The sequence below is a fragment of the Triturus cristatus genome, chromosome 10, assembly GCF_964204655.1.
Source record: "Triturus cristatus chromosome 10, aTriCri1.1, whole genome shotgun sequence".
In the NCBI taxonomy this organism is placed as follows: domain Eukaryota; kingdom Metazoa; phylum Chordata; class Amphibia; order Caudata; family Salamandridae; genus Triturus; species Triturus cristatus.
Genome location: NC_140593.1, coordinates 630507742 through 630535709, shown reverse-complemented (window position 1 = coordinate 630535709; position 27968 = coordinate 630507742). Strand labels below are relative to the sequence as shown.

Sequence of the window (27968 nt, the reverse complement as noted above, 5' to 3'; positions counted from 1 at the left end):
CCCAACATGGCGGCCTGACAGGAAGTACCGGTCACCTGCACTATAAGGGTGAGGCAACCCCAGATCACATTCAGTTTTTTTCTCTGTGTTCTGGCTGGAACACCCATATGCGTGCACTACTACAGTGGCGAGTATGTTATTCTTTTACTTAATGGCACTGCTATAGCATCTCCATGTGTTGCTTTTTATTTCATCTTTGTTCAATACTGCCGCCGCTACCGCTCTGTGCGGTGGTGCGGCAGTTTGTATGTCTCCCGGTCTCCTCCGCTCCCGCACCAAGCGGTTGGGAGAAGCAGTATATGTCCTGTTTTTTATGCCTTATTTACTCTGCCGCTCCTGCGCTGAGAGACTAGGGAGCGGCGGTGGTAGGTTTTAGTCCTTGCACTGCTCCTGTGCTTTAGCGGTCAGGGGCGGCGGTCATTGCTTCTGGCATATGCGCCTCGGCTCTCGTGCCAGGCGCCAGAGTCTTCTGCATTTTGGGCCTGCGACTTACCTATTTTGCGGTCCTCCCAGCTGATACTGACTATACAGGCGAAGGATGAGGGAGAACAACCCCACCCCGGCACCTGGTGCACAGGAAACAGATTACGGAGAACACCCCCACCCCAGCACGTGATGCCACTTCCAGTCCTTACATGTGTGTATCTAGGGACATGTGTCTGGATGTGGGCAAGGGGGGGCGTACGCAGAAAATGCAATATATGTGCAGTCGGCCATTCCTCTTAAAGACACCAAATGAAGTGCCAAACAGCGCTTCGCGCACACAACACGTGTGAGGGCGCTATATCGATGATACAATGCAATGCAACACTCTCTGACCAGGAGAGGGGTAGCGACTCTGGAACACAGACTGTAACTTCCAACTTGTTGAGTGATCAATTCACGCTTTCATTTAAAAGAAGCAGTTGCAATGCAATAGGTCTCGCATTTACAGCAGTTTCAGCTATGGACATTGCAAATAACAATGCCTTTTATTTTTGTTTTTAAAACATAAATAAAAGGCTTTGTCATTTACAATACCAATAGCTTAAACTCGCATAAATGCGAGACCTATTGCATTGCAAATGCTTGTTAATTAAGGTTTCAGATATTCTGTCTAAATTAATGATCATACCAGAAGTTTATTTTCAAACTATTTAAAATATACAAATATTTATTGAATTTTTTCATTGTGTTTGAATCGTAGACTACAAGATGCATGAAATCAGAGCTGTAACAAGGTCCTTTTCAACCTACAGCTTCCCTACTGCCGTAACACCAGTGTAGCTGAGAAACCCCATAGCCCAGAATCTACCACACTTGAGTCTGGGTTTCCTCATCACAGCAAGCACAGTAAGTGCACAAAGTGTGGCGGCTGAGAGAGCCCCCCGGCTCTGCAGAAGCGGCTCAGCTAGGCTAAGCGCGGCCTGCAGGGCCATGGTACGCCCCACTTGCAGTACCGCCATTGGAATTAGTGCAACCATCCTAGCCACCCAGAACTTTCAGCTTAAAAGACCAGCCAGAGGCATGCAAGAACAAGTTATAACAATCTCTTTGCCTCTTACACAGCTTATTAAACAGCCCCCAAATCCATCACAAAAAAACAACAGGAGGCATCAGCAAGCTTCGAGAGGGCCTCAATTGGTAAGCTTTTAGCAGAAGCCAGCGCTGGCCCTTCCTACTACGGACTGTATTAAACCCCCCACCCGCAGCTCACATTAGGAGCCACTGCTACATCACTATGGCACCTGATAGGAAACCTGACCCTCGCTCAAACTTAGACTTTGAGGAGAAAGTCATTTCCCTGCCAATAATTAAAAGGGTCACATGGAGCACCGTTCAGCTGCAGTCACCTGTGAAACCTCCTTTTAAAGGCCCTGAAAGAGGCCTCATCACACAGTTTTTTCAAATACCTACAAGATCAAGATCTACTCTGACGACTTCTACTGCCAGGGAAGCCGATGGATTAAAAATTATCAGCTCTGTGGATGGTCCAAGCCTGAGCATGACTAACATCCCCTGTCCTAGCAAGCTCAACCCGAAGCACAGATCGCATTCATGTCCAGGGGAGAGGGGTGTGCCTGAATTTGGCCCTATTAAGGTTCATCGTGAACCAAAAGATTTCAACATCTTTCTCATAAGTCAAGTGAGGGAGCCTATGACGTCAATTCTAACGAATACTCGATCACCAGGGAGGCCTCTAAAAACAAGCATTAAAAATGCAATAGGTCCCGTCTTTCATTAAGTTAAAGCCATTTGCTTTGCTATATAATACTATTGGCAAAGCAAATGGCTTTAACTTAATCAAAGGCGAGACCTATTGCATTTTCAATGCTTGTTCTTGCTGCTCTCCTTTTTCCCTTCTTGCTCTGACAGAAGCTGTAGCACATTACAACCTCACTAAGATGCAATGGTGGATATAGTGGCATCCATCGAAACAGGTAGCACAAGAGGCATCAGGAATTTGAACACCAGAGCGGTATAGGAGCCAAGAAACTTTAATAGTAGCCTGACAAAGTATAAGTGAAAGAGGCAAAAGGAGCAAGTGGAAGAAAATGTCATCTGCTAAAAAACACAAAACAAAACAAAAAACATGAAATCAGTACAAAAAAGGATTTTGGAGGTAAAAACAACATTTGTCGCAAGTCTGAAAATAGAACAGAAATAAAAACAAAAAAAGCATTTAACCCCTGAAGGCTACGCATAGGCTAGAGTTGCAATGACCACGGGTAAAGCATCCAGAGTGCGGTGCACGGCCATCCAGAATGACTCTTCTAATCAAATCTCTAACATCCGCAAGGCTTCTGAAGAAAGGAGAGGTTCCATCAACTCTCCAGTAGGTTAAAATATGGGCCGTACCACCTTACACAGTTACAGTAGACTTTTAGATTCAAGCTAAGTACGAATAGTGAGTGTCACCATTGTTAACAACCTTGATTCTATGGTATGTTCTGGGGACCCTTGCTATCCAAAACTGTTAAAGGCAAGTACAAATGTCCTTGTCGAAACTATAATCTTCCAGGTTAACAAATCACTTCAAACCGGGATAATACTCCATTCCTGAATAAACAGACTGGATGAAAACGATCCTTAAATTACAGGCCAATAAACTAATAGCGCTTTTCTCTTTAAATTTTATGAGTAAGTGGTCGGCCTGTAGCTGCAGGAGAACACTGAAGCAGGTAACTTTGTTAGGACGTGGCAGTCAAGCTTTAGACTCGGTAGACACACAGTGCCAACCTTAACTAATGTGCAGACAGAGATACTGGACAATGGAAACACTGCTCTCTTGCTCATGGGAGTTTTCGACCCACTCAACAACAACACATGGAGCCAAAAAAACGAAGAGGCGTGGTGGGGTGACAGAATATGTGTTTGACCTTTCTAAAAGAAAGGAAAACTTGCATATGGATAGGGGGAGGTGTCAACTGCTCATGATATGCTATTCTATGAGATGCCACTGGGGTCTTGTTTGTTCCACCTCCTTTTTAAACATGTACATTAAACTCTTCATGAGCACTTGCTGACTTACCAAATTTCACAACAACGCAGATTACATCGAAGTGGTGTTCCATCTATCTGAAGTAGACTGCAAAGCCAAAGACCAGGTAGTTGAGGTGTTTAGAATCATTCAGAAATACATCAACACCAATGGTCTCAGCGCAACAAAAAGAAACAAGTTTCTGGTTCTGAACTCCCGGCCATATAAGCAAACTAAACCAGCTTACTCTCATGGTAGGTCAGACCAAAGTACAAGGCTAAGACACTGGGCATCTGGTACGTAAAGTGTCTCTGGATAGCCGTATTCATTGAGTGGTATTGTCCATTTGCTAGCAGCTGAAATGAATGAGACCAATGACACCTCTGCTAAATAAGCAACAATAAAACCACTAGAAGTGGAGCTATCACTGACACCAAGATGTAACTGTATTGCAATGCCCTATACGCAGTGACCTCTAAAATAATGTTAAAAGACAGTAGGCCTTAAGGAACTCTGCAGACAGGGCAATACTACACAGCCACTAACCATGTCTCCATCACCCAGAGAGCAGCTAGTGGAATATTGAACTTGCTTTAAGTCGCTCAGCATGGTTCACAATGTGGTACATGGTGTGTGCCCAGAACATCTGAAAAACCGCTTACAGATCCTGCGTCTGGCCAGAACCCAGAGATTAAGTGACAAGGTCTTCCTTGAACAAAATAAAACACACAAGCTGGGAGCCAGCGCTACACCCACAAAGCCACTATTATGTGGACAGAGGTCCCGGATGGCCTGCGCCTATGTCCAAACCTGTTGTCCTTTATAAACGCTCGCTTGTTATAATATAAATATAAAGTGGGACGGCAGTCACCCCCATCAACTGGCACTGACCTCGCCCCTTCCTTTAGCACCCAGAACCCGGTTCCTTCCACCTGCTCTTCAACCATAGAGTTGCCTAACTTCAGTTCTCGCACATCCCGACCCCCTCCTCGTGTATATAACTTAAGTCGGTATTCACGCTTCACCCCAGTCCTCCCTCCCCTCCCCTCAGTGCCAGGACTGGGGCAGGGTGTCTGGCCACCTGCACGCAAACATTACATTTCTCATGACTCAATCAGCCATGACCAGTGACGAACTGAATAACCTACCAGGCACCGGCGAAGCGCCTGCGAGACGCGGGCAGCAAGCAGCCAAGATGCGCAGATAGAGAGGGCTGCTCGATAAAGTGGAGTCTGCAGTGAGACCAGACTGGCAAGTATGCGCGGATCAAAAGACTGAAAAAACAGACTGCAGATCTGCAGACAGCGGGCACTCCCCTCCACTCACCCCGAGGAAGCCCAGGAGAGTGGGCGAGGGGCTGACACACCATCTTACTCACTCACATTATCAGCATAAACAATATCCCGCGTCGTTATCTGACGGTTCCCAACATTCGGATTGAGTCACACCATGCACATGGTACCAAGTCCTCTGTGGTGGAGCACTGCGTTCTAGGTAAGATGGGGTGAGGAGATGTGGGGATTCGAGTCTCGGCGTCGGCTCCAACATCCTGTGATTCTAGGCAAATCATGTAATCTACCCGTGCCTAGCAAAAACAAGCTTGTCTGACCCTGCTCTCACCTAGGTGGAACCGCCACTAACACACAGCGCCGGACAGGCCGTAGCGGGCACCGGGCATTTCCCCGGTGGGCCGGAGGGGTGGGGGCCGGTTTTGTGGCCGCAGGGGGCCGCTTTTCTTGCAGGGTGCCGGTTTTGCAGCAGTGCAAAGCGGCCCTCTGTAAGAAAAGCGGGAGCAGTCATTAGCGGCTGACAACCCCCTCCCCTCCCAATCCCAGGGTCGGTGGAGAAGCAAACTACCAGGGCTGGTTGCTGTTCCCAGTCCGGCCCTGCTAAAGCGTACACCGCCTAGGACTACACAATCCGCGCAGCAAAGGATATTCAAGGCAAACTCTCCCCTAAACACAGAAGGCAGGCTGCAAGAGAACACAAGAGAAACGGTAATACAATCAAAGTGGCGGGACAAGAAAACAAACCAAAGTGTGCGCCAAACATTGACACAAGGATACAATGTGACGCCTGCTGCTTAAAACAATACAAAAAGAAAACAGTAAACTTGTTCACGGGCCTGCAATTTAAAACCACTTAAGAGTAACTCTGTACTGACCTTACAGCTCCTTCGACAAAATGCTTTTAAGTACGAACACCATTACAGACATGCGCTCGCCATTGCCTTGTCCTCCCCGTGACCCCATGCACCTCTGAGCTCCGTGCCTGCTTCACAGCTGTTGTGAAGACTTTTCTTATCTGCTTGTTAAATAAACAAGCAGATAAGAGAAGTCTTCACAACAGCCGTGAAGCAGGCTAGGCAGTCCACGAAAAAGCCAAAGGGAGACAACGAAAAACCCTCCTTTCCAATGGGAAGCCAGCGTTTACCATAAACGCTGACGATACCCAATGGAAATGAGGGGCGGGGCTCGAGTCCCCTTCTCCAAACTAACTTGTTTACTATAGCTCTCGCAGCACTCCAATGCCAGGCGACACCTAAAAAGGGTTCGGCATTCAAGTAATTTCTGTGCTAGTACACCATCACAGCGCATCTGGATCTAAAGAATTAAATCAGGAAATCCTATCAGCCACTGCAGGGACCACCCCACCAGTAACTGGCTTCACAGCCTCCTTCCTACAAAATTTTGAGTAAAAAATAGAAAGAATACTAGAATGCACTCCAAAGATATTTGGAACGCTGGATGATGCAAAGGAATCTCCCCCTGATACACAAGTTTCCAATGGCTAGGAAGATCTGCATTCGACTGCCATAAGCGTTGCACAAAACTCTATAGCAAGAGCCTTAATATGGCAGTGCACAAAAATGGAGGTTTAAATAGATATTCCACAACCGATCGCGCAGCGTCTGGTGAACCTAAGCTCCAGGATGGAGGCAATGGAAGAAAATGGAAGAGAAAATCCTTAGCAATCTGGCCACAAAGTTCTGCTCCGGTTCATGTGCAGCAGTTATTGATAGGTGGGCCATTCTCCTGGGGATTCTCAGGGAAATTATAGAGACCCTTAGGAGGCGGGAGATGCCCCTCTATCTAAGAGATCCAAGAAAAACATGAGGAAGCAGCATACAAAAAATCCAAACCTAAAATGGAATCTACTGCTATCTACCCTGAAAAGACGCATTCCAAGAAACAACAATGAAAAGCCACTATACCCAATTTTTATCTTCAAACAGGGGGCTAAACTAGGGGCAACAAAAGAGGGGAGCGATTCTAAGGCATATATCCTCTATTCATTCCAGTAACACACAAGAATCCCAGGATCTAGTCGTGGCAAAAAAAGTCCCTGAGCTCAAAGCTGAACCAGTGCTAAATCTCCCAAAGATGGATGCCTGCATTCAGGCCTTTGCAGCTAATTCCTCAAATGGTGCAGAGTCATTCCGTCCTGTAGGAGCTTCCATACTTTCACAGCCAATGTCCACAATGCTAGAAAGGGAGTCCCCTATTTCAGAAAGGTCAGCCAGCTGTTAGACTGGAAATGTTCTGGGGTGCTCATTTGGCCCTGGCTCCCCAATCATCAACCAAGGAAGTGGCTTAGGAACAGCAGCATCATATGCGACAAATGAAACCCCCAGCAACTATGGAGGCTGCGCTCACTCCTAGATATCAAGTCAAGGGCCCTCATGACATCCTGCATAGGAGCAACATCCTTCACCTATTTAATCACTTAACATCTCTGGCTCAAATTCATTCAGATGACTTGGAGCTGGTAAGATTCCTCAACCTTCCTGGGGACACCCATGGTGACAACTCTGGTGGGATTCTGCCAACAGCAACTCCAACTCGCAGGGCTGGAGAAATTGCCACAGCTGGCCGACTGGGGCATAGATGTCCAGTCCCCTCGGCCGAAGAAATATCTGTATGTCCTCTATCCCACTAATGGGGCAAAAGGGAGTCCCTTCAGTTCTGCGGGGTACTAATAGCAACATCAGATTAACACAAAAAAGGAGGTGAAGACTTTCCTAATGGGCAAGTTCCTACCCTAAACTCTCTCAGTGCTTCTACAGTTTCTGCAGCTCAGCGATTTGCTAGTGTTCTGTACTTGAATTCTACCGGGGTTGCCGACTTTACTCTCATATATGTAAACCACTTAATTTTTTCAGTGACACTGCTTACGACTCTACATCTTTTTCACCACACTTTCGCTTTAGGGGCAAAAGCTGGTGCTGGGCAATCTCCATCTGCCCCTGCCAACTTTCTCTTGCTATTCTCCCCCAACTGTACTCTTGATTGCCACTCCTACTCCCTGTTAATAGCCTGTTTTTCCCTGCACTGATTTTCTCATGTTCGCCTGCTCCAATTTGTAACTAACTTGTTTTCACTACTTCTTGTAAATAACTTGCTATTGCTATATAGACCAGAGAGGGTTTTGGAGACAGGATAATTGGCGCTAAGGCAGATGAACGGACAGATGGAGTCAGAAGAACAAAGAACCAATGCTTAACGGTGCAAACAGGTCAGGGGAATACCCAAAACCCCTGTATAAGGTGTGGGCAAAAGCCCATACCAGAACAATTATAAGCAAATCCTGTGCACACGTGACAATATAATTAAATTAGATCATAGCAAAGATAACAGGGTTCAAAAAGCAATGGAAAGATGTTTTTTTAATTCAAAACGTTGTCTTTCATCAATACAAAGAGCGCCAGCCGACACGTGTTTCGTCAACAGTAAAACAACTGTGACTCTTCAGGGCTGGGAAACAATAAGAATTTGGATCAAAACACCACAAAGCAAAAGGAGTGACAATAAGTGCAAAAAAACATGGTTGTGATAAAGCGTGAAACAATTGAGTGAAAAAAACTATATGTGAAAATGAACAAATGCCAATGAAAAAGGGGTAACAACAAAAAGGACAACGGCACGAGAAACTAAACTGAAAGAAAAGGTTCATATATGGAGACTAAATGGCAAAAGCATGAAAAAGAAACATGTCTGGGAGAAAAATGTCTCACCAAGTGGTGTTGCCAAAATTAACATAATAAAGGCACGAAATGGTAGAAAAATCTTGTCATATTCAACACTGTATCCAGCGAAAGCAGTTTAGGAAAACAATTATAAAAATAAAAAACATCCTCAATTTCTCAAAAGAAAATTCGAGAACAGATGAATAAACGAAGCAACAACAATGAGGCAAAAGGGCAAAAAAACGAGGTAAAGGTGCTGTACATGGCGGGGTGAAGAGTATACACAAAAGTGCAATACGATAAAGGGGCGCTAAAGCATGCAACTAACATGCGGTACGTGGCACTGTGTAAAAGCGAAACCAACGATAACTCTGAGTCGATAAGTGAAATGAATAACAACTAGGACTGCGAAAAGCAAAAACGGCAAAACATTTGGAGCATGCTGAGAGTATGTCATTAGGACAGACAAACCGTAACGTAATGCGGATGGGCAAAAGTTACAGAACTCACCCAGATGAGCAATGTCAATGAAATAGATCGAAAGCCGTCGGGATTAAAAGTAAAGTAGTCTCCCACGGGTCGGTGCGACCAGGAAACCAACGGGCTGGAAAAAATGGTAGGAATGAACAACTAAAGGGCACAGCATAAGTACGGCATGAAGCCAAAGCGTATGGGAAGTGGACACATACCTGTGTATGTCGGTGCGTTAAAGCTGAGCTTGCTTCCGAAGTGCGGGAGAATGGCGGTACAACCGGAAAGCGGTTAAAAAAGAAAAAGAAAAAGTGAGGACTAGAAGGCTGACCTTCGTGAGATTGGCCGGAAGTGAGGGTCCTGGTGACACGAGTGAAGTAAAAACAGAGAAAAGACTACGCCCAATGGATCATGTTGTTGCAGGCAAACGAAAACAAGTGTTAAACAAAGCAGATAAGCATGATTAAAAAAACGCAAATGAGTGGACAATGCCACATTAACAGTACAGGTGTTACAGATAAAGCAAAATTAATAAAATGCAAGTAAGACTGAAAATACATAACATGGTAGGCAAAAAAAGGGGGGGAAGTGGCGAGATGAATGTAGGAAAAGATCGAAAAGGAAAAGGAAAAAGAAGCATGATTAGAGTATTCACAAAGTTTACAAAAAATATGTAATGCGAGAATAATATGTACTTTGAATATAAGAACTAAGAAAAAGTAAAATTAAAAGGAAATAGCATGTTTTAGAAGTAGTGTGTATATCGCAGTGTATCAAAGAACAAGATAATAGAAAGTTAGGGCATAGGAAAATAAGGCTATAAGTTATAGTGGAGAGAAACAAGGAAGGAAGAGAGAACAAGTTGTGGAAAGTAAAAGTGGACAGCAAAGTAATGAAAAAAGTTTACGAAGGCTTGATTTAAAGAACACGAGAGGAGTTTAGCCAAAAAGGTCTATGAGTCGGAGTTGAGAAGGAAGAGCATCTCAAGTTAGGAACCCATCAAAACGGACAGGAATAACACACTTCGACCCAAAACTCGGATCAAACCCACCCTTCAAACGACCAGACTGATCACCAACTACAATGGCCTTAGCTCTGTGATTAGAAGAAGTATGAACCAACATTGGAACATTCTGCTCACTGACAGGAATCTCAAAGAGATCATTTTACTTTTTCTTAGTTCTCATATGCAAAGTACATATTATTCTCGCATTACATATTTTTTGTAAACTTTGTGAATACTCTAATCATGCTTCTTTTTCCTTTTCCTTTTCGATCTTTTCCTACATTCATCTCGCCACTTCCCCCCCTTTTTTTGCCTACCATGTTATGTATTTTCAGTCTTACTTGCATTTTATTAATTTTGCTTTATCTGTAACACCTGTACTGTTAATGTGGCATTGTCCACTCATTTGCGTTTTTTTAATCATGCTTATCTGCTTTGTTTAACACTTGTTTTCGTTTGCCTGCACCAACATGATCCATTGGGCGTAGTCTTTTCTCTGTTTTTACTTCACTCGTGTCACCAGGACCCTCACTTCCGGCCAATCTCACGAAGGTCAGCCTTCTAGTCCTCACTTTACTTTTTCTTTTTTAACCGCTTTCCGGTTGTACCGCCATTCTCCCGCACTTCGGAAGCAAGCTCAGCTTTAACGCACCGACATACACAGGTATGTGTCCACTTCCCATACGCTTTGGCTTCATGCCGTACTTATGCTGTGCCCTTTAGTTGTTCATTCCTACCATTTTTTCCAGCCCGTTGGTTTCCTGGTCGCACCGACCCGTGGGAGACTACTTTACTTTTAATCCCGACGGCTTTCGATCTATTTCATTGACATTGCTCATCTGGGTGAGTTCTGTAACTTTTGCCCATCCGCACTACGTTACGGTTTGTCTGGCCTAATGACATACTCTCAGCATGCTCCAAATGTTTTGCCGTTTTTGCTTTTCGCAGTCCTAGTTGTTATTCATTTCACTTATCGACTCAGACTTATCGTTGGTTTCGCTTTTACACAGTGCCACGTACCGCATGTTAGTTGCATGCTTTAGCGCCCCTTTATCGTATTGCACTTTTGTGTATACTCTTCACCCCGCCATGTACAGCACCTTTACCTCGTTTTTTTGCCCTTTTGCCTCATTGTTGTTGCTTCGTTTATTCATCTGTTCTCGAATCTTCTTTTGAGAAATTGAGGATGTTTTTTATTTTTATAATTGTTTTCCTAAACTGCTTTCGCTGGATATAGTGTTGAATATGACAAGATTTTTCTACCATTTCGTGCCTTTATTATGTTAATTTTGGCAACACCACTTGGTGAGACATTTTTCTCCCAGACATGTTTCTTTTTCATGCTTTTGCCATTTAGTCTCCATATATGAACCTTTTCTTTCAGTTTAGTTTCTCGTGCCGTTGTCCTTTTTGTTGTTAGCCCTTTTTCATTGGCATTTGTTCATTTTCACATATAGTTTTTTTCACTCAATTGTTTCACGCTTTATCACAACCATGTTTTTTTGCACTTATTGTCACTCCTTTTGCTTTGTGGTGTTTTGATCCAAATTCTTATTGTTTCCCAGCCCTGAAGAGTCACAGTTGTTGTACTGTTGACGAGACACGTGTCAGCTGGCGCTCTTTGTATTGATGAAAGACAACGTTTTGAATTAAAAAAACATCTTTCCATTGCTTTTTGAACCCTGTTATCTTTGCTATGATCTAATTTAATTATATTGTCACGTGTGCACAGGATTTGCTTATAATTAAACTTGCTATTGCTGTAAAGCGCTCTGATACCCTAACGGGTCACGTTCGCACTATACAAAACACCAAATAAATAAAATAAATAAATAAATAAAATAAATAAATAAATCAAGGGTGGCAGAATCCGTCAAATACGAGCTTGCTCTCCCATTGACATTAGGATCATTGCTGTAACAACCAACGGGCAGTGTACCTTCGGCAACCTCCAGCTGTCCCCATAGAGGTTCAAAGAAACGGTGCAATGAAGTCGCTACTCGGCAATTAACTTGCTGTGCGGTATTCTAATCCCGCCTGGATACAATACGGAAAAACCACAGGAGTTTTACCCATAGACCAAACTGAGATCTGGGTGAGTACAGTATAAAAGCAACAATATCTCAGCAGGATACAATGTAATTACTTAAATCTGTATGTACAAGACATTACAGTTTAGCGAACAAAAGAGAGGAGACTTCAAATAGTTCAATCCATGCGCCCGTAGGCGTCATATATTATACGAAGATCAGTAAATATACAGAACAGTTGTAACAGCACTGTAGGGTATAAATAGCCAGGCAACCCTAGTGATATGTGTACAAAGTGCTCGTGACAGTGAAGTAACGGCGCAAGTGACAACGTGAAAGATACCACAGCAGAAGGCGCAAAAGAATATACAGTATTTACAGATTAAAAGGTTCAAACATCACCATCTTTGAGACCACGGGGGTGGTAACTTGAGTAATGTAATAGTGTGTTCCTCTCTGTGGGTTTCCGGTATAGTGCCGTTCCAATTATACCTTCTTCCACATGTATGTTCAGATCTAGGAATGGTAAATCATTGGTAGTGTGTTCACATGTGAATTTCAGATGAGTTTGGGAGTTGTTCAACCATCCGTCAAAAGATGTTAAAGTCGTAGCGCAACCCTTCCAGAGTAAGAGGACATCGTCAATGTATCTACGCCACAATGAAATCTGGTGTCTGAATGGATTGAGAGGTGAAAGTATAAGAGAAGTTTCAAGTTTATGGACAAAAAGAATGGCAAAATTTGGGGCAAAACAAGCACCCATAGAAACACCTTTGATTTGCAAGTAAAAATCTTCTTTGTACAGGAAATAGTTGTTCTCTAAGGCAATGTGCAACAAATCCATGATGAATTCAGTGGGGATACGAGTAGGTCTAGGTCTATTTTCAAGTAATTCAGAGATGGCTAGAAGGCCTTCGTCATGAGGGATGTTCGTATATAGGGATTCTATATCTAAACCAGCCATCAATTCGGTTTCCATATCAAAAGGTCTGTCTTCAATGGTCTTGATCAAGTCCATACTATCTCGTATAAAAGTATCAGTGAGGGGTACAAATTCCTTGATGACAGCATCTATGTATTTTCCCAAAGGCTCTAGGGCAGAGCCACAGCCAGAAACAATGGGTCTACCCGGAGGATTCTGGAGGTCTTTGTGGATCTTGGGTAAGACATAGATAACGGGCGTTCGTGGGTGAGCGTTGTTGAGGAAAGCAAATTCTTTGGGAGAAATGATATTTCTAGATCGAGCTTGTTTGGTGATGTTTTGTATTTTGTTCCTCAGGTCCGGAAGTGGATCACAGGTGAGTTTCCGGTAGTGGGCCACATTGGCCAGTTGTCTTCTAATTTCCCAGTCGTATTTGTCATTGTCCATAACGACAATTCCTCCACCTTTGTCTGCCGGTTTGATGGTTACATCAGATTTTTTCTTAAGGTTGAGTAGAGCCTGTTTCTCAACCAGAGGGAGATTATAAGGAACAAATTCAAAACTCTTCTGTATGTCCGTGATCTCATGGAGCACTAGACGTTCAAAAGAAAGTATTTCTGGAGGCATGGTATGTGACGGTGGATTGAAAGAGGAGGGGGGATGAAATTGTGGGATGTTGGCTTGAAAAGTGTCTGGTCTATCCGCAAAGAATTGCCGCAGTCTAATACGTCTGAAGAACTGTAGCAGGTGTACATGAAGATCAATAAAATTACTACGTTCAGTGGGTACGAAGCTTAAACCTCTACTGAGTAGTTTAATTTCATCTTCAGAGAGAATATATTTTGAAAGATTGAATATGGGAATCAATTCTGGGTTGGTATTAGATCCAGGAGCGTCAGGTATTGCATTGATGACGGGGTTCAAGGTATTCATAGGGGCAATCATTGTTGAGGGCCCCAGCGATAGAATTTGTTTCTTGTTTGTCTCTCTCCTGAGTATTGGTTTTGGTAGTTATTGCGTGGACGTGGACGGTTCTGGCCGCGTCCGCGGCCTTGTTCTAAAAAACCGGGTGGTAACAAGGATGGAAGTCTGTTGGTATTCCTTGAGGTACTGGGTTCTTCGTTTGGATCTGACTCTTCAATTGAGGTGTTGGAGGAATCCGAATGACGAGAGCACGTAGTGGCCAGATGACTAAAGCCAGTACGAAATTTAGGGTCTTGAGTGAAGATGGCTGGGACGTTGCGTATTTGTAGGCCCAAAGGAATAATTCCTGATTTGAGATATTCCGTGAGCATACGGGCATGAAGAGTTGTGCGAATCTGTTTTTTCTTTAGTTTTTCAAGTCTGTCAAGATCCTAAATTTCGTACTGGCTTTAGTCATCTGGCCACTACGTGCTCTCGTCATTGGATGGTTTTGGGGATTGATACAGCCATAGAACACAGCCAAAAAGAATTAGAAGAGATTGCTGAAATTGAGAAACTCATCTTGGAAGATAATTCCATTCCTGAAGCCAAAAACCTACTGGACAAAATCAATTCCACTATAGCCACGTTCAATACCTTTGAGCTAAACAAAAAAATCACCAAAATACAAAGGGATATAAAATACTATAACGTGGAGAAAACCTACCCGTACTTAAAGGAGGAATTTTACAACACTCCCTATAATCCTCCTAGGACACGCAACTGGGGTAGATTCAGGAACAACCAACACATCACCTTTTCGGATTCCTCCAACACCTCAATTGAAGAGTCAGATCCAAACGAAGAACCCAGTACCTCAAGGAATACCAACAGACTTCCATCCTTGTTACCACCCGGTTTTTTAGAACAAGGCCGCGGACGCGGCCAGAACCGTCCACGTCCACGCAACAACTGCCAAAACCAATACTCAGGAGAGAGAAAAACAAGAAACAAATTCTATCGCTGGGGCCCTCAACAATGATTGCCCCTATGAATACCTTGAACCCCGTCATCAATGCAATACCTGACGCTCCTGGATCTAATACCAACCCAGAATTGATTCCCATATTCAATCTTTCAAAATATATTCTCTCTGAAGATGAAATCAAACTACTCAGTAGAGGTTTAAGCTTCGTACCCACTGAACGTAGTAATTTTATTGATCTTCATGTACACCTGCTACAGTTCTTCAGACGTATTAGACTGCGGCAATTCTTTGCGGATAGACCAGACACTTTTCAAGCCAACATCCCACAATTTCATCCCCCCTCCTCTTTCAATCCACCGTCACATACCATGCCTCCAGAAATACTTTCTTTTGAACGTCTAGTGCTCCATGAGATCACGGACATACAGAAGAGTTTTGAATTTGTTCCTTATAATCTCCCTCTGGTTGAGAAACAGGCCCTACTCAACCTTAAGAAAAAATCTGATGTAACCATCAAACCGGCAGACAAAGGTGGAGGAATTGTCGTTATGGACAATGACAAATCCGACTGGGAAATTAGAAGACAACTGGCCAATGTGGCCCACTACCGGAAACTCACCTGTGATCCACTTCCGGACCTGAGGAACAAAATACAAAACATCACCAAACAAGCTCGATCTAGAAATATCATTTCTCCCAAAGAATTTGCTTTCCTCAACAACGCTCACCCACGAACGCCCGTTATCTATGTCTTACCCCAGATCCACAAAGACCTCCAGAATCCTCCGGGTAGACCCATTGTTTCTGGCTGTGGCTCTGCCCTAGAGCCTTTGGGAAAATACATAGATGCTGTCATCAAGGAATTTGTACCCCTCACTGATACTTTTATACGAGATAGTATGGACTTGATCAAGACCATTGAAGACAGACCTTTTGATATGGAAACCGAATTGATGGCTGGTTTAGATATAGAATCCCTATATACGAACATCCCTCATGACGAAGGCCTTCTAGCCATCTCTGAATTACTTGAAAACAGACCTAGACCTACTCGTATCCCCACTGAATTCATCATGGATTTGTTGCACATTGCCTTAGAGAACAACTATTTCCTGTACAAAGAAGATTTTTACTTGCAAATCAAAGGTGTTTCTATGGGTGCTTGTTTTGCCCCAAATTTTGCCATTCTTTTTGTCCATAAACTTGAAACTTCTCTTATACTTTCACCTCTCAATCCATTCAGACACCAGATTTCATTGTGGCGTAGATACATTGACGATGTCCTCTTACTCTGGAAGGGTTGCGCTACGACTTTAACATCTTTTGTCGGATGGTTGAACAACTCCCAAACTCATCTGAAATTCACATGTGAACACACTACCAATGATTTACCATTCCTAGATCTGAACATACATGTGGAAGAAGGTATAATTGGAACGGCACTATACCGGAAACCCACAGAGAGGAACACACTATTACATTACTCAAGTTACCACCCCCGTGGTCTCAAAGATGGTGATGTTTGAACCTTTTAATCTGTAAATACTGTATATTCTTTTGCGCCTTCTGCTGTGGTATCTTTCACGTTGTCACTTGCGCCGTTACTTCACTGTCACGAGCACTTTGTACACATATCACTAGGGTTGCCTGGCTATTTATACCCTACAGTGCTGTTACAACTGTTCTGTATATTTACTGATCTTCGTATAATATATGACGCCTACGGGCGCATGGATTGAACTATTTGAAGTCTCCTCTCTTTTGTTCGCTAAACTGTAATGTCTTGTACATACAGATTTAAGTAATTACATTGTATCCTGCTGAGATATTGTTGCTTTTATACTGGATACAATACGGGCATAATTTCAAGAGGATTTATTCGTTTTTGGCCCCATGAGAATTTTATTACTTTAATCTGCCTTGGAGGCCAGTTGCTGAATTGAACTTAGAGCAACACAGAACCCGCTTGATATATATATACTGTTCATTTGGGATGCTCAGTTAAATTTTATGTCCTGAAGATGACCGTGGACTAATGCCAAAGGTCAAAACGCCGTCGACGCAATTGTGGCCGCAATTATTGGAGGACACATTGTTTTGTTTGTCGGAGTTTTATGTAAAGCTTTGAAACTCTGCCTTTTATGTCTTTTTCTCCCTGTCTGCCACCTGTCTGGTTATGTATATGGTTGTAATATGTTATATTTACCAGCTTACAATACTGAGCCCTGGTGATATCTTTCACTGAATAAATTTTGTATTATTTTTTCATTAGGGTCTTCTTTTTATTCTTCTTCTTTCTGTATTTCAATGTGTGCATTGTTATACAGGTCATTTTAGTTCATTAATTGCTCTTTCATATTTATTGTGAATCGTATACTCTGAACCTCTGTTTGGAATAATCAAAGAACACAGAGGCAGAATTCCCAACAGGCTTAGTCACATGATTAGGGCCAGGGAAAGGAGGTATGGTTCCGGCCAACAGTTGTCAATTATCTCCTGGAACATAGCATTAATCACGAGAATCTTTGAGGATGAGTCGATTTATGACTATCTATCCAAAGGCGATATTGTGTGCCTTCAGGAGACTTCGGACATGAAAACTACACGCTTGCATGCCATTATGAATTTCATGTTGCAGCTACAAAATGGAACATATTCAGATGACCATCGGGGTCTTTCAGTCTTTTTGAAACACCTGAAAAATCGCTGCCACTGAAATAACTCAAATCAACTGCTATCCAAGCTTTACTTCTAAAAGGCCTAAAGCTTAACTCCCAATCCCTATTAATCCCGCACACCATCAGAAGAAAGATACTTTTGATTTCCAAATAAGAATAATAGATGACCTGCTAATTAAATAAAGACTATCACCAGGTAATCATAATTGGGGACTTCAATACAAGGGACCTGGACAAGACACAAAATTCCCTCAGGCAAGCGGATGGAGTTGCTACCCTTCACGCCTTACTCTCTAATCATAAGCTTAGTTCAACCCCACACATTAAAGCAAGCAAGCTTACTTTCCTGACACCCAAATCCCACTTTCAGGAACATATCCACAATAGACTACATCCTAGTAAGAGATAGGACTGCTCCTATGCTTGAAGACTTTAAAATTGATGACAGGGTGCGAAAACGACCATAGGCCCCTGCACACTATCCTGCAACTAGCTGTCCCCTCAGCATTAACATTTTTCAATGATCAGGGAAACAGGGGAAGAGCACCACATGGTTCTTCAAAGAATCAAATGGTCTGCTAACAAGGAGATAAATTGCTGGCCTGGAAAGAGAAGGTACATTTTGGCTCCAAGCCATCCACTCCAACTTCAGTAATAAGAGATTGTAAAGCTCTTGTTGCAGACCTTCAACAGGCGCTTGGTAATGGAAAACACAAACTTTGGAGCAATAACCCCATAATGACATCCCGCATGCCCTGTTGTCCTAAGGGCTTAATAAACTTTAAAAGCACTCTGCGCAGGGCCTTGGATGCTGGGAAAAGAGGCAGCAAGTCAGCTGACGGCCATTCCATCGCTGCTCTTAGGACAGCCTACACAAAAGAAAGCATGGGAGCTCAAAAGGGATCACATCGAATCAGAGTGGATCAAAGGCTTGACTCTACTGAAAGAAAAGAACCACTTCTGTCTGTGGAAACATATAAATCAGCTCAGCAACCCAGAAATGACAAAGTAGAGTGGCGTTGCAGAACAAGTCTGGGTGTGGTACGTCAAACCGCTATACTCAAATGATACATTGGCAGTGGTAGCTGCTTCAACGCACCGCTTGTAACTAGCCACCTGTAACGAACGACCTTTTAAAAAATGAGGACCAATGGGGCCCCGGGGCCGAAGGATTTCAGCCCCGGTTTTTAAATCGGCATGAGACTTTTGGGCAACAACTCTAACACCCATTTTCAATTATGCCTTTGCTACAGCAACGACTCCGTGTTCTAGGAGAGGTTCAATACTCTTTCCCATCCATAAAAAAGGAGACCGCTCCAAACTGGCAAACTATAGGCTTGTTGCCCAGCTCGATTTGAAAGCCAAGGCTAATGCCTGTGTTCTGTTGAAGGAGCCGGAGACATGGGCAAAGGAAAAAGGAATCCTTCCATTTTTTCTGTTGGGATTCAGGCCAAACTGTTCAAGTATGGAAAATATCATAGAGCTGACATACTTATCTACACAAGTGGTTAGGAGGAAGAAACCTCTTTTGTTCTGTTGCTTCATCGGTTACAGCACCGCCTTCGATAGGGTGGATCATGGAAGATAATGGGGGCAACTGTCCGTATGGGGGATTCTGCCCATGCTCCTAAAGAAGATCATATAATTATACCAGGGACATGGGTTTGGGTTACAACAAGCCCTACCACAGGACCAGCCAGAGTAGCCACAAACAACGGGCTTAAACAGGGCTGAGTATTTTTCCCCCCTTCTCTTTAACCTTTACACTGCTGATCTGGGGGCAGCCCTGCAAAGCTCAAGTCTAGTTACGCCAAGGCTGGGCAGGGTGCGAGTTCTCATCCTGCAATATGCAGATGATGGGGTAATCATAGGCCACACAAGAGATGACCTACAGAGAGCCCTTAATGCACTACATTTTTACAACCAAGAGACAAATTTGCAGGTTAATCAGCGCAAAACCAACGTTGTAGTGTTTGGTAAATATCCTCATAAAAACTTAACTTGCTGGCAAGCGGGAGATCTTCCAATAGTAACAAAAACAGCATACTACTACCTTGGCATCTGGCTTTCTGAGGGAGCCAAACTGGCCGCTCATTTAAGGCACCTCCGTATAAAGACCAATCGTGTCATTCACACATTGAACCGCATAAGCAATCGCTCACAAATCAGAACCCATGCTGACAGCCTTGAAAGCAAAATTAATCCCGACCCTCAACTATGGACAGGATCCTAACTGTCGCTCAGATAAAGGCATATAAAACAGTGGTTTTAGCCCAGCGGCAAGCCAGAAGGCTGAGGCTGGAGTTCGGCCTTAGGAGACCAGTCCTGGCGAGCCAGGGGGACCTACTAAAGTTTTTCATCCGGGTCCTGCAAGCCCAAATATCACCTGAGGAAGATCTTTGAAGAGGAAGGCTCCCCCTGGCAAACTGGGCTTGGACAGCAATCAGCAGCCTGAAAATCAATGCAGAAAGTTTGCACTCCCCTGACATTCCGCTGTCTGCTTGGAAAAAAGCATTCAACAGGCGGGTGTTAATAACCTCATCTGAAAAGGATTATGCAAAACGTTGCGCTTGTCCCATCACAGCGGCACTGAATGCAAATCCTCTATATGAGGCCCATCACTCTACCAATCTTGGACTTTAATCCCGCCTGGACCCGCTTTGCCCCCTCTTCAGGGCAAGGGGAGTTAGGAACTGCAAGGAGGTCTCAGATTTGTGCTTCACTGAAAACACGGCATGGATCCTGGCAAGACTGGGGAAGTTCACGAATTCCATCAGGATGACACTCACCGAGTTGCTCAAGATCAATACCAGTCCCTGACTGGCCAGCACACCGCACATTATCCTTTTCCCTCCCTCAAATTTGAAAGTCATCGGTAAGACGGAAGGACCTATTCCAGCATATGTGCGTGATAAATTCAATAAATGGAAGCTAACAGGACAACACTCCGCACTTTATTCCTATATATATATATATATATATATATATATATATATATATATATCAGCAGAGCACTCTCCTCTCTCGTGTCTGACCAGCTGAGCAGAAGGGAGCACGGACCACGGATTCTTTTCAAATATCGGTTTATTTACAAACCAGGCAGCCATAACGCGTTTCATCCCTCCTGGGGGACTTGATCACATGACGCAGTTTAACCAATGACATGCGGTATTTAAAGGAAAAATACATTTTACATTATTTAACATCACGTCATCCGATTGGGCAGTATTTTAACAGTGGTTTTCTATGTATATTTCATTTCCTGTGACTTTTAATCAACAAAAATGTGTAGTATAACGTTGTTGTTTAGACTGTTACATTAATCTCAGGATGAATCCTGTAATGTTCAACGTAAACTGTTCACAGTATTGATTGAAAAAATTTTGGCCCAATTTTTAAAATGGTAATCCAGAAAAAAATAATATAGGATGAAATATAATAAAATAACATACAATAACAAAAGATAATAATAACGCTCAAGTTGATCAGAATTTGATGAGATAGAATTGTTGTAGCCAGTGCAGCATATTGTTTCTCAAGTATTAGAGCCATCATTTAGTGGGATTTCCCTTATATGCATAAATATCAAGAATAAATATATTTGAGTAACACGAATCACAATTGAGATAGTTAGAAAAAGTTAAAAATATATATAAACTGTGCATAAATATAGCTTGTAAAAGACACATATAAATACACAATAAATATCAATCCTTAAATATTAAATATTAAATATTAAAAATACCATATTATTTAAAACCATCAATTGATCATAATCTCGTGTATTCAATGTTGGATCACATATAGTCTCACCAATCCGTGGACTGATAGCTAAATGAGTTACAATAAGTTAAATTAAGTCAACTGGCCCAACAGCTCATTATGAGCGTACATTTCAATTTGTAAGTTTGTTGAACCACTGTTAAAGCCCACCTACTAGATGACATATAATAGTGCAAGACTTGATACCCATAGTGTTGAGATCTATTTTTTCCTTTTTTTGCTTTTTTACTTAAAAACATATACTTAAAATAAGATAGAAGTACATATAAAAACTTTTATATTTGATTGAGTGCTAAAAAATACCTAAGAACACCGTGATAAAAACTAATGTTATTGAGAGAAAAGGAGAGGTAGGTCTTACAAAAGGAGGCAGCAATAAGACTTTCACTTATGACTTTGATTGAACATAAAATATGTCTTTGCCACAATACCCTCATGGTTGTGACTGTTAATAAAAGATTGTGTCTTAGAGTGATATTAAAGATCTAGGCAACTGTAGTTGGATAGGACGGCAAGAAGGCTAAAATTATCAGAAAATGTATAAATTGTGGATAGAAAACCTAATTAAAGACTCGCATGTAATTCCTCCGAGCTATTGAGTCCATTTGGATGTTTGCTATCCAAATTTAAGATGTAGTGCATTTCCAATAATCTCAGAGATTTTTCCCTGTCACCCCCTCTTTTGTTTCTAGTTACAGAATCGATGAAAAAATATTTGAGGTCTTTGGGGATGCCTTCATGCTTTTCATGGAAATGCCGTGCTACCGGGTATGCTTGATCTTTATTCTTAATAGCACGTAAATGTTGAAGTACCCTTTTGTGGCCTGGTAGTATAGTGCTACCTATGTACCTTAAATTACAGGGACACTCTAAGACATAAACTACATAATCTGTCTTGCAGTTCAGGGCTTTGGTAATGACTTTGTTTGGACCGCCAAAAGGAGTGGAATAGCTCATTGTGGAAACTCCATGCTGGCAGGCCTTACAGGTCTTACATTTAAAAAAGCCTAATCGTTGGGCCAACCAAGATCCCTTGGCTGTGATTCCGCATGGGTCATTGTCAACAAGAGAATCCCTCATAGAAACCCCTTTACGGTAAGTCATCGAGGGTTTTTTTGGTACCATGGTGCCTATGATGGGGTCCTGTTTGACAAAGTGCCAATGTTTGTTGATGATTTTTCTAACTGACATATGGTGCTGATTGTAGTCCAAGATGAATCTGAAATCATCAACAGAATTGTCAAGGACCCTGGGCCGTGTCTTATTGGCCGGTGTCTTATTGTTATTAGGGAGGTTAACCTTGGTGAGAGCTTTGTCTAGGCATTTTTTATTGTATCCTCTGGCCTTAAATCTGTTGATACATTACTGTTGCGCCACTTTCAAAGCTTCTGGATGGCTGCAAATGCGCTTGATGCGTAAGAGCTCACCATAGGGGATGCTCTGTATAAGGTGACTTGGGTGCGCGCTACTTGCATGTAGGATGGTGTTTCCCGCCGTGGCTTTCCTGTGAAGTCTAGTTTCTAATTTGCCTTCTTCAACATACACTTCTACATCTAAAAAAACTATCTTGGTCTTGCTAGTGTTGGATGTGAAGTGGAGATTGAGGTCATTACTATTGAGTGATTCAATAAATTCCAAAGCTCCCTCCTCAGTGCCTTGCCAAACCAAAAACAAATCATCAATGAATCTCAGCCAGCATTTGATGTTGCGTTCAAATGTTTCAGAGTGTTTCACCATGAGGACCTGCTCCTCCCACCAGCCCATGTGTAAACATGCATAGCTGGGGGAGAAGCTGGCCCCCATCGCTACGCCTCTCAGTTGTTGATACATGGTGTTCTGAAACATAAAAATGTTGTTCATGAGACACAGTTCAACCATATTGACAAGCATTTTGTTGTGTTCCTCATATTGTGATCCCTTCTTCGCTAGATAGTATTTCATGGCCCGTAGTCCATCATTGTGTCTGATAGAGGTATACAGTGACGTCACGTCGAGGGTAATTAGGAAGTATTCATTGCTCCATTTAAAGTTCTTAATTTTGGAAAGAAAGTCACCAGTGTCTTATATATATATACACACATATACACACACACACACACACACACATCACAGCACAGCACGCTCCCTTTCCCGGTAGAAGGAGCTTATGGCAAGGACTTTAATTGACAATCTATTTTAATTGGTATTGGACACCAGGTTTTTACTTATTTATTGGTTTTAGAGTGTGACATGCTCCTATCCATGGTATACAACTGACTGTATTTGAGAATACTCCCTTATTAACAAAAAGTCGGCATCCCCAGTCATTGCCGCATGCACTTGCAAGTGCAATGCCCACTGCCTTATGGTCATGTTTGAGTCATGGCAAGTGCCCTAGGGTGATGCAAAAAAGCCTAGTGCAAAATTGGGATTAGTGCAATGTTATCTGAAGATTCCCCCTTGGGGCACTGAAATTGTTAATAAATGCATATACCGTAACAGAGACGATGACAATGGGTACGGGCGAGAGCTGGACAATGCCCCTGGGCGCTACAGAAGCATAGTGTAAGAATGGGCTCTGTGCACCATTTGCTGAAAGATAACTTTTTGGTAACATTGACTGCAATAATGGGATTAGTGCAATCATTATCGTTGGCTTAACTAGGATAGCATTGAGGCATGACGAAAGAGAGCTTGTGAATGAAATGTGGAAAAAAAGGCTAATCCGTGGATTTGCTTGTATTATATACTTTTTTATCAGTGAGGATGGAGGTGGGGTGCATAGTTGTATATATTTTACTGTGATGATTTTAATTAATCGAACAGTTGAGAAATAAATTGCCAATATTTACTGTGTTTTGGGCAGGGAATGAGCTCCAGCAATCAGTGATGAACTGTGGTGTATATGGGTACAGCGGTCGTCCTGACCAGGTTTGTCCCCACCTCTCTCCAGAATTCTCCAACAGTCACACGCCCATGTCATATGCAAGAAGGTTGCTCTGTTGGCACTGCACCCGACACACGATGGTGATCTCTGTAGGTATACTGTGTACATCCGTTCCAGCGTGATGCATGTGCGATATATAAAATGAATGGGCTTAGAGCGAGCGTTGCTAGCTATGTGTTGCACCAAGATGCATGCTTTTTTCCCAGTTCCTGTCTCTCAGTAACTCCGCTAGATCCTCCCCCCACTGTCTCCTGTTTGCCAGCAACGCCGTCGGTCGATTCACCTAAAGGGCATTGTAAAGGTAGGATGTCAAATGTCTTGTGTGGGTACAACCCACCAGAGCCTCCAATGTGGCGCTTACCTGAGGTCTATCCAGGAAGCACAGCCACACCTCCCTAGCCATATTGACCAGCTTAGCAAATTGCAAAATAGGCCCGCTCCTACACCAAACAGCTCTCTGGCCTCTGCAAAGGTGATAAATATGTCCCCCTGATACAGGTCACACGGTGCAGTGAATACCTCCTCTTCTCAACTCCGTAGTGACATATACTGAGCAATTTGCTGAAAAGGCTGCAACCAAATGTGGAGCACTTCCCCCAGAGAATGGAGCCAGTCTCAAGACTTCTTAACCGTTGTCTCCCACGCGCTCACTACTTTTCTCACTATGTACGGGGTCTCCTCAAGTTGCGTCGCCCACTTCATCAAACATACAGGCATTGATCTGCGATCGGTCAATCCTCTCAACAGCCTTGTCTCCCAGTTTTCGGTGTTTAGGCAGCCAAATAATACAGCTCCAAATCCGGTAAACCCAGGGCCCCTCTTCCCTGTCCCTCTTTAGCACTGTGAGCTGCACTCTGCTCCGCGTCGCTGCCCACACTAGGGAGACCAATAATCTGTCCAGTTCCCGAAAGGTAGCTCTCGAGACCAAGCCCAGAGAGTTCTGCAGGGTATACAGACATTGTGGAAGAAACTCCACGGTCGCCACCCTTAGATCACCGAAAGCGGCAGGGTATTCCAAAAAGGGACCCAATTGTGCAGCCCCTTGACAAACCTTCCCATATTATACTCATGACGCTGGTGTTCTGTGTGTGCCACTCTGATCTCCAGGTAGCAAAAACTATCCATCTCCCACCTCAACTGCAGGACCGGTAGGTCCTTCCGCAGTGGTTACACCAGCGAGGCCAGAAGGAACACCAGGAATTTCTCTCGGTTGATCCGGAGACCAGACACCCTACTGAACCGCTGCATCTCACAATTAATTGAGGAACCGCCATCTCGGGGTGCGTCAGGTACACCAGAGTATCATCGGCATACATTGACACCACGTGGTTAGTTGTCCCCAGCTGAAGTCCCCATTGCCCCAACACGTCCCACAGCTGGGACCCCAGCAGACGATGCAAATAACAACGGAGACAAAGGACAAACCTGTATCGTTCCTCCCTCTACTGCCCAGCTGCTAGAGAGTAAGCCCCCACAGCACACCCTGGCTACTGGATCAGTGTATAGCAAGTCAAACCATCCGCGAAACTGTGGACCAAAGCACATCCTCTCCAGTACTGCCATTATAAAGACCCAGTCCAAGGTATCAAAGGCCTTTATAATATCCAAGGCCACTAGCACCCCCTCCACATCCCTGCCCTCAGTTTAATGCAGCTCATCACAGAGCCGTAGAACATTTATGTGGGTACTTCGTACCCAAGATAAATCAACACTGGTACTCATGCACCAATGTCACCACCACTCAGGTCAGACTGTTCGCTAGAACTTTGGCAAGTATATTAGTGTCCACATTAAGCATGAACAGGGGTCGATAAGACCCCAAGGCCTCCGGGTCCCGGACCAGTTTCTGCACCATTATGATAGTGGTTTCCCTCATAAAAGCATGCAATTTACTGACTGGCCTGGCCTCATTATAAACCTCCAGCACTCGGTCCATATGTCGGCCCCTAAACAGTAAATACAAATCTGGAGACAGCCCATCAGTTCCCAGTGTTTTACTCCGAGAAAGGCCAATTATCACCCCCGCCAGCTCCTCCAGGTGAAGTTCTCTATCCAAGTCCTGTGCCTGAACACGGGAGACCCTTGGTATCGCGCAGCCTTTCAAGAATTCTTGTACTGCCACCACCGGCAGATCCGGACGCCATTTGTACAACCCACTCAAGTAGTTTACAAAAGCCTCATTTATAGTTTGTTGGGTCACCATCTGTGTCCCGTCCACATGCATCAGAGTGAGGACAGTGGACGAGGTTCTTTCCCACTTCAACAGCCATGCAAGCATGTGGCCCGATTTGTTCCCCTGCGCATACAAGTGATGGCTGTAGTCTGTGTGGCCAAATCTATGACAAGCATCCAAAGTCTCACTCACTTCTCGTTGGGCTGCTAGGAGGTCTGTGCTATGTCACTGTCCGCCCTCTATAGGCCTGTCAACCGTGCATCCAATCTTAACAGATTATTTTTAAGTGCTTATGGATCCCATAGATGGTTCCCAGGCAGGCTCCCCTCAAGACCACCTTCAGGGCCTTCCACTCCATCCCCCTATGCTCTGTCGACTTCCAGTTAGTGTCCATGTAGGTGTTTATAACCTCCCCTATCTCCTGTCGCAAAGCAGGCTCACCAAATGTCTCCGGAGCCACATGCCAGGCGGGAATCCTAGCTAGCCACAACTCTCTAGTGTACGTAAGAACAAGAGGAGCGATTTGAGAAGCACCTGCTCATATTGCGCATCCCGTATACAAGTGGTCAGAGCCTTGGAGATTTGAAATCGAGCCAGACGACTGGACACAGGAAAACTCTTTGGCGCACAGGTTCAAGGCTCACCACACATCTTTGCAGCCTATATGCTCCATGATCTGTCAAAGTGCACCCGTCACAGCTTTGCGCGGTCTCTGGGGGTGGTCTATCCAGGGACCCCCTTCAGTACGTAATTAAAGTCCCCTGCCCACCATAAGGGGATATCAAGGTCCATTGCTTGGTTTTAAACCACCATTCAGAGTATTGGATCTTTCCGCCCCTTGTTTCAATTACTTGCGTCGTTACGTTCTATGCACATATTGAGTGCTGTGACTACATGTCGATATGACTTGCTTTTGTTTTTTGATAAAAAAAAATATTTGTTTTTTGATAAAAAAAAATATTTTTGCATTCTATCTCGATGTGGTATTTTGATGGACTTCGATCAATACAGTTGACCTTCCATTTGTCTCTCCCGCCCCCCTCTCCCTAGTGAACCATTTATTTGTTCCATAAGTCATTACACAGTAGCGCTAGAATCAGAAGTCTGTGAAAGGAACATTGGTAACGAATGTCATAGGCGCTTCAGTTTGATGTCACTGAGTCCCAGGGTTTATGAAGATACGGGAGCCTGCATAGGGGAGTCCGCCACCGCATCAGCGAGAAACAGAACATTTTTGATGTAGAATGTGAGGTAGAAACGGGTCTTTTTTATAGGTTCACGGCTGGATCCGAGTTAGTAAAGTAATGGCATATCCCACCAAGAGACCGGTTCTATTTACCCATGCCTTACAGTGCTTGAACCTACAGCGCAGAAACACATGGAATCGCCCACAGGTTCGTGATGTCATGGTGACATGTGGAAAGGTTTCCATTGTGACGCGTCCTTCTATGAAAGGCTTGTAACGCGGCGGGAGCTGCAGCATTTCTCGCAAGGACGTTTAACAGGAAGGATCACTATTGGGGGCTGGAGACACAGAGGCCAGCTCACCACGGGGGTGTGGGCCTCAAAAGAATTAGAGATCGTGGGTGAGGGACAAAGGGACGAAGGTGAGTGAATGAACCATAAAAACGGAAATGAAAACAGTCCTGAAACGGACTTTAA

The 27968-nt window shown here is 43.7% G+C and overlaps 1 protein-coding gene across 4 annotated transcripts in view; it reads right to left on the bottom strand.

Moving 5' to 3' along the window:
- The window catches only part of TBC1D24 (TBC1 domain family member 24), a 661683-nt gene that overhangs the window by 528242 nt on the left and 105473 nt on the right, over positions 1-27968 (bottom strand). The gene's annotated exons all lie outside the window — the stretch shown is intronic.